This window comes from Pollicipes pollicipes, unplaced genomic scaffold (genome assembly GCF_011947565.3).
Source record: "Pollicipes pollicipes isolate AB1234 unplaced genomic scaffold, Ppol_2.1 Scaffold_5724;HRSCAF=6776_pilon_pilon_pilon, whole genome shotgun sequence".
Taxonomy (NCBI): domain Eukaryota; kingdom Metazoa; phylum Arthropoda; class Thecostraca; order Pollicipedomorpha; family Pollicipedidae; genus Pollicipes; species Pollicipes pollicipes.
Window position 1 is genome coordinate 30,554,835 of NW_023596746.1, and position 20,390 is coordinate 30,575,224.

The following is a 20,390-nucleotide window of genomic DNA, read 5'->3' on the forward strand; positions in this document are numbered from 1 at the left end:
GCTGAGTGAGATTCTCTGCATCTGCTCGCTTCACCAGAACGCGTGTACATGGATCTGACATTTCGTGTCTCTGCTAGGTTTACGGCCGGTACGGTCGTAAACCTACGGCGAGGTACGGCTAGGTACGGCAGGGCTAGGTTTACCAAGTGAACGCATTTCAGCAGTTTTCACCTCACTCTAGCCCCCTCGTCGTGTGTCTCTCCCTCGCGCCTCTCCTCCTCATCTCCCATCGTGCTGCGTGTCCCGAACGTCGCGGCACATCAGCCACGGTGACTCCCACTTGAAAGGCGTGTTTGGGATTATGCAATCTTCGGAGCTGCAGATGCTTCAAACTTTGCGATGTCAGACGCTGCACCGACAGCATGTATGTACCACCTGTCGTAGCACAGGTGCTGAACGTGTAGTCTGGTCTCAGGTCACTCAATGTTTCAATGAAATTCTTTTGTTTTCTGAAGCCCGACACGGCTGCCCGTCTGCTGATACAAACGCTGCAGTTATAGTGGCAAAGTGTTGCAATCGATCAGCGGATAGCGATCAGATCCGTATCCTACCGGACGCCTCAAAACGTTTCGACACAATTTTTCACTACGAAATGCTGGGTAAGTTTATTTGGAGCAATATGGACGCGAAGTGGTTACGTTATCACTTACGTGGTCATTCACAAATGGCGAATCATCGCAACACATGCATGTCCACCGTTACACTTAAAAGACGTCGACCGGTCGCATCGCATTTCTTAAGACGGATCATTTGACTCTTTTCTCTTCGACATTGGTCTTCAAACGATTTAAGTACGCGTGCTTTCTCAGTTTACTTGAGGGACTCGCTAATGCCACGCAGGCGCAGACTTGGCGAAACGGGGGCCAGTCTGGGCCTGATGGTCACGGCGCTGGGACTAGCCCATATTAAGCTGTTCCGCGTCGTTGTGTACCAGCAACGTGAACAAATCGAGGCTAACTTCAGCTGATCGTGCCCGATGTACCACCGATGCTGAAAGGATGCCCCCAGTCGACGTGGGGTTTGCTGGCGCCAGCGTCCATATGGTGCTGATGCTGAAAAAACCATGGCCCCGTCACACACGAACATCTATTGTGCCACGATCGTGTCCCTCGCGGCGTGACCGGGTGTAGCAGGGGGGGGGGGGGGGGCGCTGCCGGTGCTCGGTCACGCGAGGCACGTGCTTCCCCCTCCACAATAGGACCGATTGTGACCTCGTGAGTCGTGTCGGCGCTGGGCTATTGTTTGCCCGATCATATATGGACTTCCGGTGTCGCCGACGTTAGCCGAGTACCCAGCGCAGTGAAGCGTAAAGCATGCTGCGCTCGAGTTGGTGGACGTCTAAAGCTTGACTTTGCGTCCGATGAGACAATGGAAATGTTCGGTCCCCACCGCTACCTGAACAAGCGATGCAGCGTATGATTAAACGGGGTACGCTGACGTGGTCACGCCCTTTCCTTTTGTGTAAAATGTTTGTATCATCAGAATTTTTGCCTAGGCGGATGCTGGGCCACTTTGCGTCATGCTGGGCGTAGCAGTTCATCCGAGTAATCGACCGACCGGCAGCGCCAGCTGACGGCCGAGCTGCTGGCCGGTGGTACTGTCCTACCTGTCAAGCTGCTGGCCGGTGGTGCTGTCCTACTTGCCGGACTGTTGGCTGGTGGTGCTGGTCCACCTGCTAGACTATTGTTCGGTGGTGCTGTCCTACCTGTTAGGGCTGCTAGCCGGGGGTGCTGTCCTCCTTCAGGCTGTTGGTCGGTGGTGCTGTCATACCTGGTCAGGCTTTTGGGTCGGTGGTGCTGTCATACCTGTCAGGGCTGTTGGCCGGTGGACTTCACCTATGAGAACTGCAACTGGAACTGAACGGACATGCGCACCACGCGTATCCCTCAACTATGACTTCGGCTATCACGGACTTTGCCACACATGTAGCATTCCTTGGTTTGTTCTATAGGATTCTGCACGCTCAGAGGGCTTAGGTACAGGATGTTTGTAGTTGCCTGAGCTCTTCAATTAAATGGTGAGAGTTCATCCTTTGTTATGCTCTTGAGTTATCAAGCAAATTTGAGTCGTCGGGTATAGATGCTGTCATAAGTGTTGACGTCTTTGATATGTGTGCCATCGGTACTATGCCGTTACGGCGGGAGGATCTTTTTTTTAAATCCGAATGCGCCAGCACCTTGGCGCTCAGTAGACAATCGCAGCCTGCATACGATCCCAATCATTTCCTAGTACCACAAGTAAACGATCATAGACCACATATATTAGTCACACATGTGAACAGCACGTGCGCTGAATTTCCGATCTGTTTGATATCAGAACCGCCACTCATTACGAATAATCCCAATGGGTCGCTGGTTTAAATAAGTGAGACTTATGCCTTTGACACAACGAGATTCGAGGAAAATGAAAATCTTAAACATGGCTGCAGACATGAGGAACGGGAACAGCACATACGCCAGAAATGTACGCATTGAACTTCGTACGGCTTGGCTATCCGTACAGTGGTCTTGTAACTGATCACTACGACTGAACTTTTAGATCCTGTCGGTGTTCCCAATTCTTATACTGACCAATGAATAGACATGAGTTTAAACGTTTGCCACTCAATGCTTTTACCATAGAAGGCATAAAGTGAACAGTGGGAAAATGGCCCAGTTGAATGTACATTCTATCTGCATGCATGTCTCTGAGATCGGCTACCTATTAGAGAATTGCGAATCACTCTTCAATTCTTCGTGATGACCAATTTATATTGTATTGTCTAATATTCTCACGCATCCGTGCTCAAATGTTTTATAACGGTTTCTGAGCTTACCCATCCCCGGAAAAAAACGCAATGGGCTGGCTGCTCGGCGTCTCGCCATTGAAGAATGACGTGACGGAGGCTTGCACATCAGCGTTTGAAAATTCCGGTCGTGGCTTCAGGCTGAACGAGTCTTTCTTGAATCATCGACCGATTATGAACTAAAAATGCTTGAAATGCTAAAAATGCTAAAAACTTAAACAACTGGTTGCAGCTTAAAATTCGCAACCTCCGAGTAATGAGTGGGTCGATGCCCGCCGCCTCGCTCTTTACAAGATCATATCTTTGGAAACAATGGCGGCAGCTCTATGCACTTTTAGGAGCAATCAGCGCGATTCTTGACCAACTCCACTGCAGTGTTTGTTTGGCGTCTGCTTGCATACCGCTCGACCAGACGTCGTTTTCCTGCACAATCCCGATATGACCAAAACGTGACCTCACCTTCCATGGGACACGTAAAACTTACACCTTGTATAAATGTCGCACAAGGCAAGTCTAAATTTGGTTGAGAACAAAGCAATCCTGATCGCAGGGACGCAGAATCAACAATGTCTGAGAACGACGAGAACATGCAATCATACTGGCAGAAACGTGCTTCGCGGCGCGCGGCGCGTCGCGAAGCGTCAGTACTAACCACAGACAACCATTATGGGCCTCTTTTGGCGATGAAAGGTTTGGGCTCGCCAACAAACTGCTTGTCTTATGTTCCGTTCACAACCGAAACAGCATGAATTCATCAAACATATTTTTGACCCCAGAATTCCGGAGCAGCTGAGATCTTGCCACTTTGGCGCTTTTTTTTACTGCTACGCGATATCTTTCATCACTGGAAGAATAAAAGCATCACTAACGCGCATTCGGCAACCATTGGCGACATGCTGAAGTACAAACTTAAGGAAAATATGTAATAGTTTTATTTTAGTAATTGTCACAAGGCATAAGCCTTTGGAGGCGGGAAGTTTAATCCAAGGGTGTCAGCACCGAGAGCGTCACCAAACAATCCTCTCACCTTTGCTTTCCCTTGATCGAAAAGCGGAACGCAAATATCAAGGAATCGTTTCGTAAAAACAAGCCAACCGGCGAGAAAGGTGATCAAACAATCAGCAGTGCATACCGCAGATCTGTACACATTAACAGCTTGGAAGGGACAACCCTTTCCCTGCTTGATTTAGGCAACCTGAGCGTCCAAATACTTGAAACCAGTTTCATAGGTATCTCGGTTAACCATCTACAAATCGCGAAGGTAGTTCAACCGAATATCTAATCCATAGCAACGCCTACAAAGAACTGTGATGCGGCCAAAAACGCTTTTTGAAACGCCGTCTTCAATACAGATCGCAATGGCCGAAAGCCAGAGAGATGACGCGTGAAGGGCATACAGGACTGCGTTGCAATCAACTCTAACCAGTACGTATTCAAAATATTGGGATTTTTGCGGATATCTTAGGTCACAGCTCATGCAATCACACAGAAGTGTACGCGTGCTTGCCTTCGTTTCATATGCAGATTTGTCGATTCCTTTGGTCAAACGTTCGGACCCAATGTCAGCCAACTTCTAAGCGTTTGTACTCCTGAATTGCAATGCAAAGCGTGGACAGCACCAGTGAACTTCGTTGTGGGCTGAACTCTCCTGACAGAAGGATCTAAATTTGCATACACACACACACACACACACACACACACACACATATATATATATATATATATATATATATATATATATATATATATATATAACGCGTTTGCGTACAACTGAGCGAGTGTCCATGTCTTCACAAATTTGGGTCATGAGGATTGTCTTAGTCCGTCTTGATGTCTCGGCGTATATGCATGCATGCCAACCAAGCCTGTTCCTTGAAATACGTAACTGGCCGTGGTAGTTATGCCGGCTTCATGTCGCATGGCTTGTCGACCACGACAGGACACAAGAGAATGCACTGCATATCTGAGATAGAAATCATTCAAATCCCATGAATCAAGAAGCTTTCCGAAAATTAATGCGTGGCCGTGAGCACAGCTTCCAAACGTCGAGTTATGTTATTGCAACCCATGCTTGTTTCATAGCGTCGTTCAACCAGCACCACCTGGTGTATCATAGGCGAATCCTGGGGGGGGGGGGGGGGCACGGGGCCATGCCCCCCCCCAAAAAAAAACTCTGAGAGAATGTTTTGCCCCTCCCAAAAAAACATTCCCGGAACCTCATAAAAGTTTCGTCTACTTACCGTCTGTTTTAACTTTGATGGTGCGGTATCCAACATTTCTTTCCGTTTCGGAAAAAAACCTCATGAAGAAAAGTTGGCAGTGATTTGAATGTCAAAACAAAGCGCATGTTGACGCGGCTTAGTCATACCCGGCGCAAACATCGTGTTTGACAAGTGCACTGGACCTGGGATCCCACACCAGCCAGCTGGCGACGAACGGCTGCCCCCCCCCAAAAAAAAAAACAAAAAAAACAAGAACTCCAGGCTAGATCCTCCCCTGTGGTGTATTGCAGATTAGTTAGTATCAGCATAATAACACTCAGCCCATGTTACGGAAAAATCATGAGATCATGGTCTTTCTTGCCTGTATCACGTAAAACGTAGGGTGGAAATTTATCAAAGCATTTGGTTATTTACAGGTCTGGGTGACTTCTGTCTTAGAGGTAATGCCTACTACGTGATCAATGTCTTCGTCACTGCACAACCATCCATTGCTCATTCCATTCACGTTTGTGAGCTCGGTGATATGCAAGTTATGCTGACGCCTGACAGGTTACTTTTTCTGATGACTGTGATTCTCACGCAATGGCCAGACAATTACCTTGTACCTGCCAAACTGTCGGCTTTAGTTGACATTCATAGGATTTTACCTTACTTAGAGCGAGTTCCGCATTTAAATGATGCTTTGAACTCGAAAAGGCATTTTGAAGATCATTCGGTGCACTGCACAGCCCTGTCCTTTTTAGGACCTAAAACCATCCAGTTTCTGAGCTAGACGTCCATCAAAATATCCAGACGATAAGGTGCGGGCTATTTTAATGTTATTCAGGCATTCATGACGCTATAGTATTGACGTCAAAATGCAATGAATTGCAACGTCATTTCAATCCTGCCAGTCCCATAGGCCATGTGGCGTTCAAGACCAAGGAAGATATTAACGTCGAGCCAAAAATAATGCCCTGTATCGTGTTCATGCTACATACTATAAAACTTAGACATGGTTGCTAATAAGTGCGGGCATGGAACTTGCAATCGAATGCCTTAGAAGTAACTCCATGGCCACGTATGTTTATATAAGCAGACACCTTAACTCACCGATAAATGTGCAAGAACACCACGAGAAGGGCCAAAACACGAGCGCATGACGATCTTTGGCTCAGGAAACACTTCCAGCCCAACCACTGTCATCTCCTGACGATTTAAAGGGAATATTCCACGTTTAAGGACATCGAAGCATACATCAGACAACGATCTCACGCATAAGTATAAGAAGACTTTCAGGTGGAGAAAACTGTTCGAGATAGTAAAACTATTTCAATTAGTGAATATACTCCTCAATATCTTACTGTTTGATTGCGTCATGGAGCGTTTGTATGACAGCACTCAGTTGTATTTCCTCAATCTCCTGAAAGATGACAGCACGGGCTGCAGGGTTCGCCAAGTTAAATATCGCTAGGTGCTCGTGTTTTGGCCCTTCCTCGTGGTGTTCTTGCATATTTATCCGTGAGCTTAAGATGTTTACGTGCACTTGCATACTCGGTTTAAACGCTTTTTAAGTCTTTCCATTACAAGTCGTATATAAGTAAGAAAAATACATAACTTCATGCGTTATGCAATTCAAAACGTAATCCTTGTTAGTGTTTTACATAATTGAGGCAACATTGGTTGAGAGCATATTGCCAACATTTCTTTGCATAGTAACTGCGTTACCCAGCACGTCATTATTTGATTGCGTCATGGAACCGCGATTATACCCTAGCGCTTGCGGTGCTTGTAGTAATATAACAGCGCTAAGGAGGAAATTTCGCACGGCTGATTTGGCAGCTCCTCAACGTCGTGCAAACGTTCCATGACGCAATGAGACAATGACGCATTAAGGGCCATATTTGCTAAATAGATAAATCTGGTTTCCTAGAGCAGTCATTCCCATTTAATAGTAAGCCAATAGATATAAGCCAGATATTTCATCACATCTAATGCTTATTTTAATATATTTAAGAATGGAACATTTCCTTTCATTTCGTTGGCCGTCAATAGGCCTGGTGGCCTGACTAACTTTAGAATCTACTGATGCCGTGGAATGACTTAACATGCTTCTTGTAGTCATATTATTCTGGTAAATATTTGATTACACCATTTATCCAGCCATTCCTTGTGTTATTCAGAAATAAAGTCAGGAAGACAGATTGACCTGAATTTAGGGTCAGGTCTATTAATTTCTTACAGTGTTTTCATCCCAACCTTGATTTGACTCACAACGCTCTTCGTTCAGAATCGAGTGAAATCACGCGATGGTGAATAGAACACAAGTGAAGCCGGCCGTCCAGGCATCCCCTGTGCGTACGGTTGTGCACAGGACATTCGGGCCTAGAGCCCTTCCAAGCAGAGCGAATTCGGCTGGGGCGAACGGTCACGGCAAGTGATTAATAACAATGATGATAATACAGATGATAATAACGCGAACCATAAACGGCTCGTGCTTGTTTGTTGGTGCCAAAAAGACGAGTGGTCTGGACTTTCCAAGGCTACTGACTTACGAGGCCGTTTTCTGTGGACGTATTAATCGGCATCAAAGATTATTTGAACACGAAATGCAAATTCGCCGCATTAGTGTCAGAAATAGGATTGCTGATCCAGCTTCTGTGTCTAGTCGGCTTGACTGTCAATGATGAGCAGCATGCATAACAGCAGTTGCATCAGGTCCTGGCCACGCTTAGCAACCGAAGCCCCAACTCAAATAGGTCCTTATTGTTTCTGTGGTGCTCCACGGCGCTCGTCTTCTCACCCATTTGCTTGCGGGCATGACGCGAACGCTGCGCAGTGTCCTTCTGATGCTGGGACTCTATCTCCTATCTCCTATCTCCGCTGCTGCTACGCTGCGCTCTCACCTCTTTGTTTCCAAAGTAAATTGACAGCGGTATATGTCGGAATCTAGCGATATGTGATAGGTACCATGACGTCTAGTCCAAATATGGTTTTTCAGAGCATGTGTTGCCGACCAGATGCATTGTGATCCTCATTTTCAGTTTATTCGAGCCTGGGTTTTGTGTGAGAACTGGTTACGAACTGGTTACGATATGCTATAAAGTGAGGGATAAATAAGTTGTACCCTATTTGGTGAAGGTCCACTTGGGGCATTCATACATAACTTTGTGAATCTGTTTTGAAGTCTCAGGCTTAAATGAGTTAGACTGTATGCTTGATGTTCATCTAAGCTCTTGTCTGCATTCGTAACTTTTTAACCGACAGCTTTTGAATCTAAACCTGATTCATCACTAAAATGAAGTTCCTGTCCGTGTTCCAAATCGAACCCCGGACTTAAACTCACGTCTGAACTTCACACGGCTCTGTGAACCCCACCTCTCTCTCTCTCTCTCTCTCTCTCTCTCTCCTCTCTCTCTCTCTCTCTCTCTCTCTCTCTCTCTCTCTCTCTCTCTCTCTCTCTCTCTCTCTCTCTCTCTCTCTCTCTCTCTCTCTCTCTCTCTCTCTCTCTCTCTCTCTCTCTCTCTCTCTCTCTCTCTCTCTCTCTCTCTCTCTCTCTCTCTCTCTCTTCTCTTCTCTCTCTCTCTTTTTCTCTCTCTTCCCCCTCCTCTCTCTCTTTCTCTCTCTCTTTTCTCTCTCTCTCTCACTCTCTCTCACTCTCTCTCCTGCGAGGTAGGCAGGCAAAGAGCATATTCCCCTTGCCACGAATGGAAGGTGCTGGGCCCCTTGGTGTCCATGTCCAGGTTGAATATCCTGAACATCGAGGACGGGTACTGGCGGATGTGGTTCGTACCAACAGAACAAGAAAAGAAAGCCTTTTCCTCGGCGGTCATCCTCCAGAAGTTCTTGGTTGTACGCTTCGGCCTGCGCAACAATCCAGTGGCCTCGTTACGTCCTATAGAGCAAGTTCTTCGGAAAGTGCCGTCGACGACGTGTCTGAAGTGCTTGGACGACCTTGTCGTGTCTAGAAAACTGGCCGCCCGCATACATTACCAGACCTCTACACTTGCTGACCGAGAACCGTTCACCATTCGTGTAGTCGAAACTGTGTCACGATGTCGAGACGCTGAGGGAGATCCCCAGCTCCGAGATCTGCTGCTTATGGCAGGACAGAACGACTTCGTCGTAGTGTGTGACACAGGCAACACCGGGTTCGGTAGAGTTCTGTCCCGCCTGGAGGACGGGAGGGAACAAGCGATTACTAACTTCAATGCATTCGGTGTGTTGGAGAGGAGCTACGGCGCCGTCAGACGTGAACTGCAGGCTTTCGTCAAAGCTGTCGACCACTTTCACCAATCCCTGCATGTACCGCCGAAGGTTTCGGGTGAGAACAGGCCACTCATCCCTGCAATGGCTGATCAAGTTAAAGAGCTGGCCAACCGAAAGAGCTCCTACAAGCCACACGCGTGGAACGTCACGGCGAACTTTTCCGGTGCATCTGGTGTCTTTCTTTTGCAAGGCGTCTTCCCTTTACAATGTACTTGATACTTCAGAGCTTCGGCCCCAGTACGGCCGCTGTGGGAAGCGTGTGGGAAGCGAGCACACGACACAGGTGCTTAAAACGTTCTGGTGTTTTAAAATTAGCAGTCCTAAGCCATTAATGGTGGTGTTTTATTTAGCCCATAGCGTTACAGCAGCAGGAAAACGGCAAAAGTAGCAGCCTTTCATGTGCCTGGGATTTGCTGTGACTGAGAAGCTGGTTATGGGGAGAGTATTTCCCTGTTTGTTCTATAAAAATCTCAAATTAGTGAGCTATTTCTGGCATACACAACCCTTTAAGGTCTGTGCAGGGACGTCGCCAGGTGGCTGCAGGAGCTCAGTGAAGCGGTTTTCACATCGGCCACCGCGTGGGTTGCAAGGGCGTTAACGCTCATGTCATGTTCAGAAAGACACGTCCCGACCATTGCGAATAGTGCGCATGAGCCGAACTGAAGGAACGGTCTAAGGGAGCGAGGGTGAGGGACACAAGGAGAGGATCCGGTACTCGACGTCACCGTCCGGCATGAGGAAAATCATGGTCGGCCTGACTGAAAACTGCCGCTCCATAGCCCAGAGCTACCGGAACCACTGAACACCCTTCTGGAGGTCATAACCGTCCCTATGCCATAAGTACAGGGTGTATTCATGTAGGTATGCGACAACAAACGGTGATAGACCTCTCCTGTTCATAGTCATCCCATCGAGCCTGCAGCTTGACGATTGAATACAGCTTGGCGTGGACAATGAGAAACATACATGGATGTCGACAAGACAGTGGGCAAACTGGCGGAGCGGTTCTTCGGAAGAGACACCAGTGCAGATAAATGGTACTCATAATGATAGATGACAGAACAGCAGTATAACGTGGGCTGCTCAGCGAAAGGGGTGACCGTGGACGTTCTGGAGACTCTTCCAGAGCCCGCGTCTGGAAATCGGCGTCCGGTATGCCTCATGAGCCGTTCCACGGAGTGACCTGACGCCTGATATCCTCTTGATAACGTAAGAAACGCTGACGTATGGAACGCGATGCTGAGGAGGCTCGACAAAACACTCGGCGGACTTCGTTGGATCCACTCAGATCAAGCGAGCAGCTCTGGGTCAGCTGGCTTCAAAGGAACATGAAGGAAGCTCCAGGGTGTCCAGACGCGGACTCTGCCGCTTCCTCTGCAATCACATACAAATAATAGAAAGCACGACCGGACCATCGGCGAATAACTCGCTTAGCGAGCTGGTCGAAAACACCCGAGAAAATCCATCCAGTCAGCGTCATCAGCACTGACGTCCACTGCTCCCGGTGCTCACGGTGCTCCGACCCGCCATTCATGATGTCACCCCAGCTCCTGAGTAAGATGATGTTCGAGGAGAGAACCGCCTTGCCGGTTGCTTGGCGGGGTTCCAGAAGATCGGCAATGCTTCCAAGGTGTTCCCAAGTATTTGGAAGAACTCGAAACGGTTGTGAGGCTACGCCATTCGCAAGTTAAAGGATCAAGATCGCCATCAGTGGGAGCAACAGTCAGCGAGCCTAAAGCAGCGTGTGACGAAGAAGTGTTCGAAGCTGAGATTAGCCAGGGGTGATCCTTACATGATTGTAAGCCGCATCAACGATATGGTTGGACTTCAGAAAGACTTCAAGAACAGGCCGTGCGTGGCACACAGCTTGCGTGAGACGCAGCCATCGAAGGAGGTACCGCGACTGCGCTTTCCACTTCGTCTGGAGCTGAAGTGATGTCCGGGCGTGCTGGTACAAAGCCGCCTGCCTGCCACACCAAGCCTGCTGATACAGAAACACCTGCCTGCCACACCGAGCCTGCTGATACAGAGTCGTCTGCCAGTCGCACGGCAGTTTGCTCCAAGATGAAGAATATTTGGTTGGTGCGTGTATTTTTCGTAAGTATCGGTTGCATGTTTGTTTTGAAAGCTGTATGTTTGTGTGTCGGTGCCTTTGAGTCCACATATTTTTGCTCCTCGACTGAGGCACTCATCTCATTGTTTCGGTCTCGTAAAATTTCTGTGAACTGATTGAGCGATGGAAGGCTTGGGAGGGCGCAGTGTTACGAATGACCGGAGAACACGGGCACGCTACGAGTTTTCAACTGGCCCGGTCATTCGCCGCCATCTTAAGTAAAGTCGCCATCTTTTCCAATGTTGAAAACCCACCCCACAGCACAGCTCAAGGAAGAAAGCTCGCCTCACTCAGCGAAAGATGATTTTTTTCGTTTTAAGGGTACATCCGATTGCGCCTACAAGCTTTACTAACTACCATAGGTAACATAGGTACGGCCCGTTGCACGGTACAGTTAACCATTTCTAGTGTAAACAAAATAAGAGCGAATGAAGTCGTCTTTTTAGCATGAACGAGTCTAGTGAATGAATAGTTCAATTCATTTGATCGGCTATCGCGTGCAGTTCGTAAGTCGTGAAATGCAACATATGGGCGGTTAATTAAATGTTTTACGTTAACTGGCATTTCGAATGTGAGACTGGGTTTTTCAGTTCTGCAAGCCCACCAAAAAAAACAGCGCTCTGACAGGACAGCTGCAAAACCCCTTGCTTTGTGAAAAGAAAACTTCCTTTAAGTGCTTGCGCTAAGATAGCGCCCCTTCCTTTTGCGACTCTGGAGGGAGTGTGGTGACTTTGACGAGTTTGACGAGTTTCGACAGGCGGACGGTCGCGGAAAAGAACCGTGGCGTATGTGGCGCGTGAAGGCGTCGGGGATAACGGAGACCTGTCGCGATCCACAGCCAATGGGACGCGAGAGTCGCCTGGCGTGTGATCGCGCAGGTATTGGTGATTGCGCCGCGGGTGAGGGCGGCCAGCTACCGACACACAGGGATCGGGCGCCTGTGAGCACGATCAGCGCTGTTCGAGGGACGCTTTGCGTGTGCCGCTACCAGGAAACTGGCCAGCTCCGTCAGGAGTGTTCACGTCACTGACTTGGGAAACCTGTGTTTTGTGGACGTTGATTGCAGCCGTCCATAACAGTAGAGATCACTCGAGCCCAAGATGCATGCCTGTAGCTGTATTTATAACAATGAAGGCCGAAGTCTATTCTAGTATGGACGCCAGCTAACTAATGATTTTGTAAACTAAGCAGCCCTGCACGACACGGCCCGGCCTAACCAGTCATGCTGAACACGCGCCCGAGTGGCCGGTTGAATACCCTTCGCTCGGGTGGGGGGTCAGTTTGACCACGCTAAGATCTCAGAAACTAAGAGAGCTAGAGACACCAAATTCAGTGTGTATTGCCCTGTATGTGAGCTCATTTGTGTCAAGATGTGACATTGCTAGGTCATGACCTTTGGGTCAAATAAGGTCAAATAAGGTCAAACTCCAGATTGGTATCCAAATCGCTTCACAACCTTACCTGACACCTGTTGTAAGTAAAATGTTACTGGTGCTCATTTAAGTTCATTGACCTTGTTTGATCTTTTTTCAGGTCATGGTGACCAAGATCATACAAGACTGCTTTGAGTTTTGCACTTGGACACGCGTCAAAGATTACGCTGGGCAATATGTTCTTAAAACAATACGTTGACCTGGGTCATTTGAGGTCAGCGACCTGCTCTGATCCTCGGAAAGCTCATGGAAAGTGTATCATGGGGTTCCTGTTATCAATAAATTCGAAATGAGCACCAGAAACTACCCCTACAGTGAGACCTAGAGTAATAAGTAGGCTGATTTTAACTTTGGTCTGACCTTTATACTTTGCCCTAGGTCAATGGAATTTGTTGATTCAATTGTTGTGTCGCCTAAGAAGCTATCTCAGGAATGTATAGCTTCGTCGAATCTTCCGTTGTTGGATCGGACTGAACGATTCCCCAGAAATTGTCTTCGCCTAATCGCTTCCTTAATCGCTCCGCTTTGACCTGCCGTAGGTCCGCTACCTTTCAATGTATATCTAAATTTTATTATATCAAACGGTGCGCTTTTCAACTATCTACGTTTGCGCAAAATTTGGCGCGGCTACGCTGCGCCGTTCGGAAACCATTCCGGAAAACCGTCGGCCGGTGTGGGGGGGGGGGGGGGCAGACTGAGCCCCACCCTAGCGCGTGTTAACAGGCGTGCATCTGCAAACCCTGGCGGTAGTATCACGAAGTTTTCAGCAACAAGCAATTCCATTCCGTGCGAATTATCCCGTAACATTTGCAGGGCATTGAAATGCACTCTGCTACACCAGGTGGCGCATATCTGCAATGATATAATACCGCCACCGTCTTTCCTTTCCTTTTATCAACATTTAGATCATACAATCTTGATATCTAGTAAAAACTTTTTAGAAAAATACAGGGAATTTAACAGGAGTGGCTCTGGGTGGCCAGGTGCCGCAGCGACACAAAACGAACGGCTGCTGGCGGACGAGAAAATGGACAGGCGTGCTGGCAAAGATGTGAGCTGATGGCTGCAGAACAGCATGCGCTATCGTGCGGATGCAATGGATTCGCTCGTTGTGTTGCCTTTTTCGGAGCCGATGTCGGATTTCAGCAATAAGACCAGTTGAAGGCATGAAACCAACTGCATAATGTAGGTTCTAATATGCCGGCTACAGCTTACTAACAGATCGAAAAACCGTCATAACGGCAAGTGCACCACAAACCGACCGGAAAGCGGCCATTGCTGTCTGTTGCAAGATAGTGCAACAAGGCACTGTGACATAAATGTAATTGATGGAGCCATGCCAATAATCCAGCAGCGTAGTCGTGCCCCTTATGAAAAGCATCTATCAACTACATGCCTTTATTTTGCAGAGTCTGGCCAGGCCAGACTCATACCTAGTGAATTCTTAGGTAGAGCTGATGGTGAATTTGTGTGCGTTCCTTTATCTTAGCATTATATATCGGCAAAAAACCTTAAACTCCTGATTCTTCGGCATTTTGCGACCTCATACCAAAAAGAGAAGACCTTCAATATACGAGAATGTTTTGACAGAAAAAGATATGATGTGCGATCATTTAATACATTATGAGAGCATTAACGGCCCAAAACAGCGTTCGTTGTTACGGGCGACAGGTAAAAGAAACATCAAGATACAAAATACGATGAACCTAAATGACGTTACAGGCACGGCATGTCACAAACTGTGCAGACTGTCAATGCAAAACGCCACAATCATTAATCATTCAAGCTTCCAAATTCTAACACCCGATAAGCAACACTATGATATGAGCTGCTCTGAACACAACACTGTGATGAGAACTGCTCCAAACACAACACGATGATGAGAGCTGCTCCGAACACAACACTTTGATGAGAGCTGCTCCGAACACAACACTATGATGAGAGCTGCTCCGAACACAGATGGTTGTAAGCCGGAAGATCTCGATGGAACATTCTGATCACACATACGATGTTTCATCGGGCTAGAGATGCACTTGAAGGCAGCATCCCTGCATTCCAATAGCCTCCAACATCGTAACATCCGATACACGGCATAGTGGCAGGGATTGCCCGAAACAGACGGCTGAGCATGGAAGGTTTCATGGCCCATATCGAGCGTACCGTTACAATGTAACTTGTTCCAGGACATTAGCTTTCAAAACGTCTATTAGCAAACTTTTCACGCTAGTTTCTCATCTGGAAAAACGCCGCTCAAATCCCGTCCCAGTGCGACGTTTGTGTTCTTAGCCTCGGACGAAGGTTACGGATGTGCAGCGGTTTTATGTCTTTTGATTAGGATCTTGAGGTCCGCGTTATTTCGTGGTGTTGCCGAGCTTTTGCCAATAAAGTTGATGACTCTTGCACTATGCGTCATTGCCGCAAGTCCGTATACGACGTGCTCTCATAGTGGTGTACACCCTCTGTAAAAACGGAATCTCCCAGTTCTCGAATGCTACGATGTGTTTCTACTTCACAAAACACGTCTTGTAAAGGTAGCAAAATCTTTACATGTCACGTTCTTCCGTGTATATTTTACTTTCAGTTTATTCACGCGTGTACGTTTCCGGCATGTGCTTCCAGCCGGACACGCTGGTATTCCAGAGCTGGTTAAACCAGAACGGACCCTAGACGAGGACTGCTAGGACTGTTGTACTGAAACCGTGCAAACCTCTCGATCGTACAGCGGCATACACCTGTTCACACAGCCCGTCATCTACGTTTGCTACCATCTCATAGACGACAACCTATCATCCATCACCGCTAAAGCAGTTTCACACTGAGAGCCCATTTATCCATATATGCAGTGCTGTGATCGTGTGAACGCGAGTGACACTTTTCCTAAGCAAAACCTTCTAGCACAATGTGCCGGATGCGTGCAATCCAGCAATTCTTTTGAGGTGGAGACGTCCAAATGTCTGGTGAAAAGTAACGTTAACATTCGCCAAATGACACCAGTTACCAAGCATATGTAAACATGTAGTATTTTGCCCCTAGTCCCGCAACAAAACGGTAGAAATGCGTGATTGTGCAGCCGCCAGTCAGTCACATGCCTTTAAGTAAAACGCTTATCCGATGTTTCCGGGAGGTGAGAGAGTGGAAGTGGCGTTTGAAGACGTAGACGTATATTTGGACTACTCACAGTGAGCTAGTGGCTGTTCAAGACCATCATCACAACATTAGAAACAGGGTTTTAGTAGCTACAAATATCCACGCACACACACACACGCACGCACACACGCACGCACGCACGCACGCGCACACGCACGCACGCACGCACGCGCGCACGCACCCGCACACACGCACACACACACGCATGCACGCACGCACGCACACATGATGACGTGAAACATGCCATGGTCAGGGCGGTCTTCGACGCAGTCAGGGCCGTCTTGCGTTCCAGCGCAAGACCAGTCCCGCATCAGGGAGCTGTGTCAGGCCACAGGGAAGGGAATCATACTGCGTGGCAGCTCGGCAGCACAGGCGCCTCCCCATCTCGGTGCGTGACCTGGGGACGAACAAACCCCCATTCTGGCGTGTCTCCGCTCTGGGAAAACGGCCCGAACTCATGGGCCAGCGCTTCTGGCTCACCAGAACGTAGCGTCTCGGGCAGAAACGTCGATGTTTGGAATTTGACCGGGCCCACCGCAGAAGGCCAGCCGTGGTGCTCGAGCAGGTCCGATATGTGATCGAGACTTTCTGCCCAAAGGTTGCTTTTCCTAGAAGGGTGATGGCATTCGGATCCTAGAATTTGTTTGGATATAGTTGCCATAAATTGGAAGGCAGCATCAAATCCGCAACCGGATTAAGGCCCAAGATTACTCCGTCCCGATGGCTCAGTCGGTTAGAGCGCCTGCCTCCCGATCCATCCAACCGTGGCGGGATGGGTTCGAGTCGCTTTAGGGCGCTCGCTATTTGCCCTTGACAGGTATGGCCTGCGGCTGATAGCAGCGGTCGCGCTAAAGGTCAGTTGACGTCATAGGGCAAGACGGACCGTGCCGAGCATTGCGGCACGTTAAGCTTTCGCCACCAAATTCCGCCGTTGACATGGAATTGCGCGATCGGATGGTAGAGATCAGGGCTCACTCAACAAGCAGTGCTTAGCGTGAGCGCTGATCCCGGAAATCTATCCATTCAAAGGGATCGGATCAAATCTTTTTTTAAAAAATTAAAAAATTATAAATCATAAAAAGAGCGTTCACCAGCAAGGCGACGACACTTCGGGCAAATAGTTGTTCAGTGGCGACGACACTCGGGGCAAATAGTTCTTCAGTGGCGACGACACTTGGGGCAAGTAGTTCCTCAGATGTGGCAGGCTAGAGGGGATGCAAAAAAGCGGCCAGTGATGAGATATGTAAGATTTCCAGCTGAAAGACGAGTCAAAAACTAGTCCTGAATTTTTCACTTCCGAGCAGATGGATCAGGGCAACCAGGGGTCGAAAGAAGCTGGGACGTGCTCCTTCTTCGTGAAAGTAGTTTGGAAATAATTTTTTGGTTAGAATTTGAGTGTCGTTCGCGTCCTGCACGATTACACCTTCCACGAAGAGTCCAAGATCGTTCGCGAAGATGGTGTCTAATGCTGATCCCTTGAAAAACTTCTATAACTTTGGGTGGTCTATATCAAGTAAGCAGAGCATTGACATGTCTCCGTGATCGTTGGCAGTTGAGATGTGATCGGATATACAAACCAGCCCGGCTTCCGCGGAATGGCGTGGTCTGAAGCCGTGCTGGTTTGGAGAAAAGAGGTGATTATTGGAGAGGTAGCTTCAGAGCTGCTGATCAACTGCACGCTCCACGATTTTTGCTGTGATAGGGCCGATAGAAATGGGGCGGAAGCCAGAAGGATTTGTGCGATTATCGGATACGAAGGTGGAGAAGATGACGGAACGCTTCCAGGACTCGGGCACTTTGAATAGGGATAGGCTGGAATTGGCCAGATGGAGCAGCATGTCACAGATCGATTGAAAGCCGAGACGAACCACGCGCACGCAGGTGCCGTCGTCGCCATACGCTCATGAAACGCTAATTCCGAAAACGAGCATGCGCAGTTCCGTGGAGATCGGTCGTGAAAGTTTGATGGCGCAGGCCCCAACGCGAGGTAAGCGGCAGGGAAGAACCGACGTCTGGCCCTGTACCCTCATTCCACGTGCGGTCCCACGCCGACGAAAAAGTCGTTCAGCAGGTTTGGGGTTACATCTGGCGTCACATGACAGTTGGGATTTCCGCTCCCCACCGCTGATGTGATGTACCCTCAGAAGTCTGGTGGCCGCCCAAGCCATGCGCCTTCGGATGTCCCCACAGGTATGGCGCCGAATCAACGCCCGCCCTGCGGAGCTCTGTAGTGTGGACAGCCCACAGGTATGGCGCCGAATCAACGCCTGCCCTGCGGAGCTCTGTAGTGTGGACAGCTCTGACCGATGACGCCAAGACCTTCAAGGCGGCGTGTCACCAGGGCTTTTGATTCGGCATTCACCGCTAGAGCGCTAGAGTCGCGAATGGCTTTTGATTTCAAAAGGGCATGTAAATCAATACTGAGAAAACATTCCACTAGAAAACAGTCCCGCTGACGGCAGCCATCAATGCAGAACACACCGCACGCCAGTCATCAAACATCAAATCATGATGGAGAGCAGTCAGGTCACCACGGCGGGCGCGCTCAGAGTGTGCAGTCAGCTGGTGAGGTGGGGAGTGGGGAACATCGATAATGTCACGAACAATTTGGTGAAGGAAAAGTTGGCAACACCTGCGACAGTTGGCTGTATAAATATCTAAAAGCGAGCATCAGGAAAACGTACTTGACACCAATCAAGTCAGTTTTCCTGTGACGAAGTTACGGATGGGTTTAAGAAAATTGCGTTTAAGTTCTCCGTGCATAATTACCTTTAACGAGGTTTGATCAATACGAAGGCGCATCATTCGCGTCCGCGCTGAAGGCGCCGTTTTGTTAGACATGTGTGTTTTAGTAATACATTATGCATAAGTGGTGCTAGGGATACAAGTGCAACAGGAGCATCAATTTTGTATTATATATGACCCCGCCACAGCCACCGTGCTATCCTGGCGGCCCGTCGCAATAACTCATCCCTTGGCGTGACAGGTCAGGCCTTCGTGCTATACGAGTCCAGTCAGCTGTTGACAATGAGGTGCGTGTCACCTGCGTGGTCGGGCTGACATGGGAGTTCGTATCACGGTGCTGGGGTTAAGAACACGAACATGGTCAGCCAGGCTACGAAACGAAAGGCTTTATCACGACAGCTGACATTGGTAAGTCACGATATCGCACACGATATCTCACGTCACCGGAGGACAGGCACGTGCACGATCCTCGAAACATCTGTTTGTGAATTCTGTGCCGGCGCAGGAATTTTGATGAGCGAGGGGATTTTGAACTTGACCGGTTGGGGACATTAAGTGTGCTAAGCAGGCAGGGTGCGGCCTTGATTACACCGAACCTCTGCATACGATTTCGACGAGTAATCCGACGTACTGAGCTCCGTGCCAACGGGCCCGCTGAGAGCCGCTCGAAGGCCATGAGCATCAAACCTGCAGTACCAGGAACAGGGGCCAACGGGCCCACTGCGCGGATGTGACCCACAGAGATGCCCGCGCAGTGTGCGAACGGAGGCGCAGCGTTGCGTGACGGCTTGGGCAATGGGTGAGCCTCCTGGTCGTTGTGAATGGCTCTGCCTGCTGGCGGAGATCAGATCGAAGTTGTCAGCGGCGAGTTATATTGGTTTTGGATGGTCGGAAATTCCTCGTCATATCCACAGCATTAGCACGAAGTCTTTTTGACCACGTAAGATTATCTCCTTCAAGGGCGTTTATTGGGTGCGTAGGATGTTCGGTTACATCGCCCTACGTAACGGTTCCGAGGCTTAAACCGTTACGTCTCAGGAGTTCTCGAGAAACGGACTTGTTTGTCGGCAGTGCATGGTGACATTTGGGAACACACAAGTGTCGCCTTGTACCAGCACTATGTAGCGTCGGCAAACCATGCATGCAGCTTGCACGGCTGTCGTTTACGGCTGGGGTCGACATCCGGCCGCAGCCTACTGACCAGCGGGAGCGCTGAATAACGACGACAAAACGGCGGTAAATCAACCGCCGATCCATAAGTCGATAAACGTTGAGACATGCTTTGTGTGGCTCATCGAAGATTAAGCCCAGTAGCGCATGCAGTGGTAACTTGCTGGATCTTCTTTTTAGTTACCAGAAAACTGATTGCTAAACGCGAAAAATCCGCGGCAGACGGCGGTTGAGTGTTCCGATCCAGTCGCCCTGCCGGCCTCTCCGCGGTCGTCGCCGGTAAGCCGGCTCATCGTTAGTGTGAACGCGGGGTGACGCCGCGCGAACACCACCATAAATATAGTGATTTATGACCTCCTGGCGACACAGGACAACCGACGGCGCCCCTCCCCCCCCCCCCCCGCATTGCCGCCCGCCGCCGCCGGTTGGGGGGGGGGGGGACGGCCGCGGACATCCATGAACCGAAACGCCGCAGAAGCCGGCGACCAGCCTGAAGCCGTGCTCGGTGACTTGCCCGCCCCTCCCCC

At 49.1% G+C, this 20,390-nt stretch overlaps 1 pseudogene; it reads right to left on the reverse strand.

Annotated features, from left to right (window-relative positions):
* Positions 1-230, reverse strand: part of LOC119102920 (MAU2 chromatid cohesion factor homolog) — a 21,974-nt pseudogene extending 21,744 nt beyond the window's left edge.
* Between the last annotated feature and the right edge of the window lie 20,160 nt (positions 231-20,390).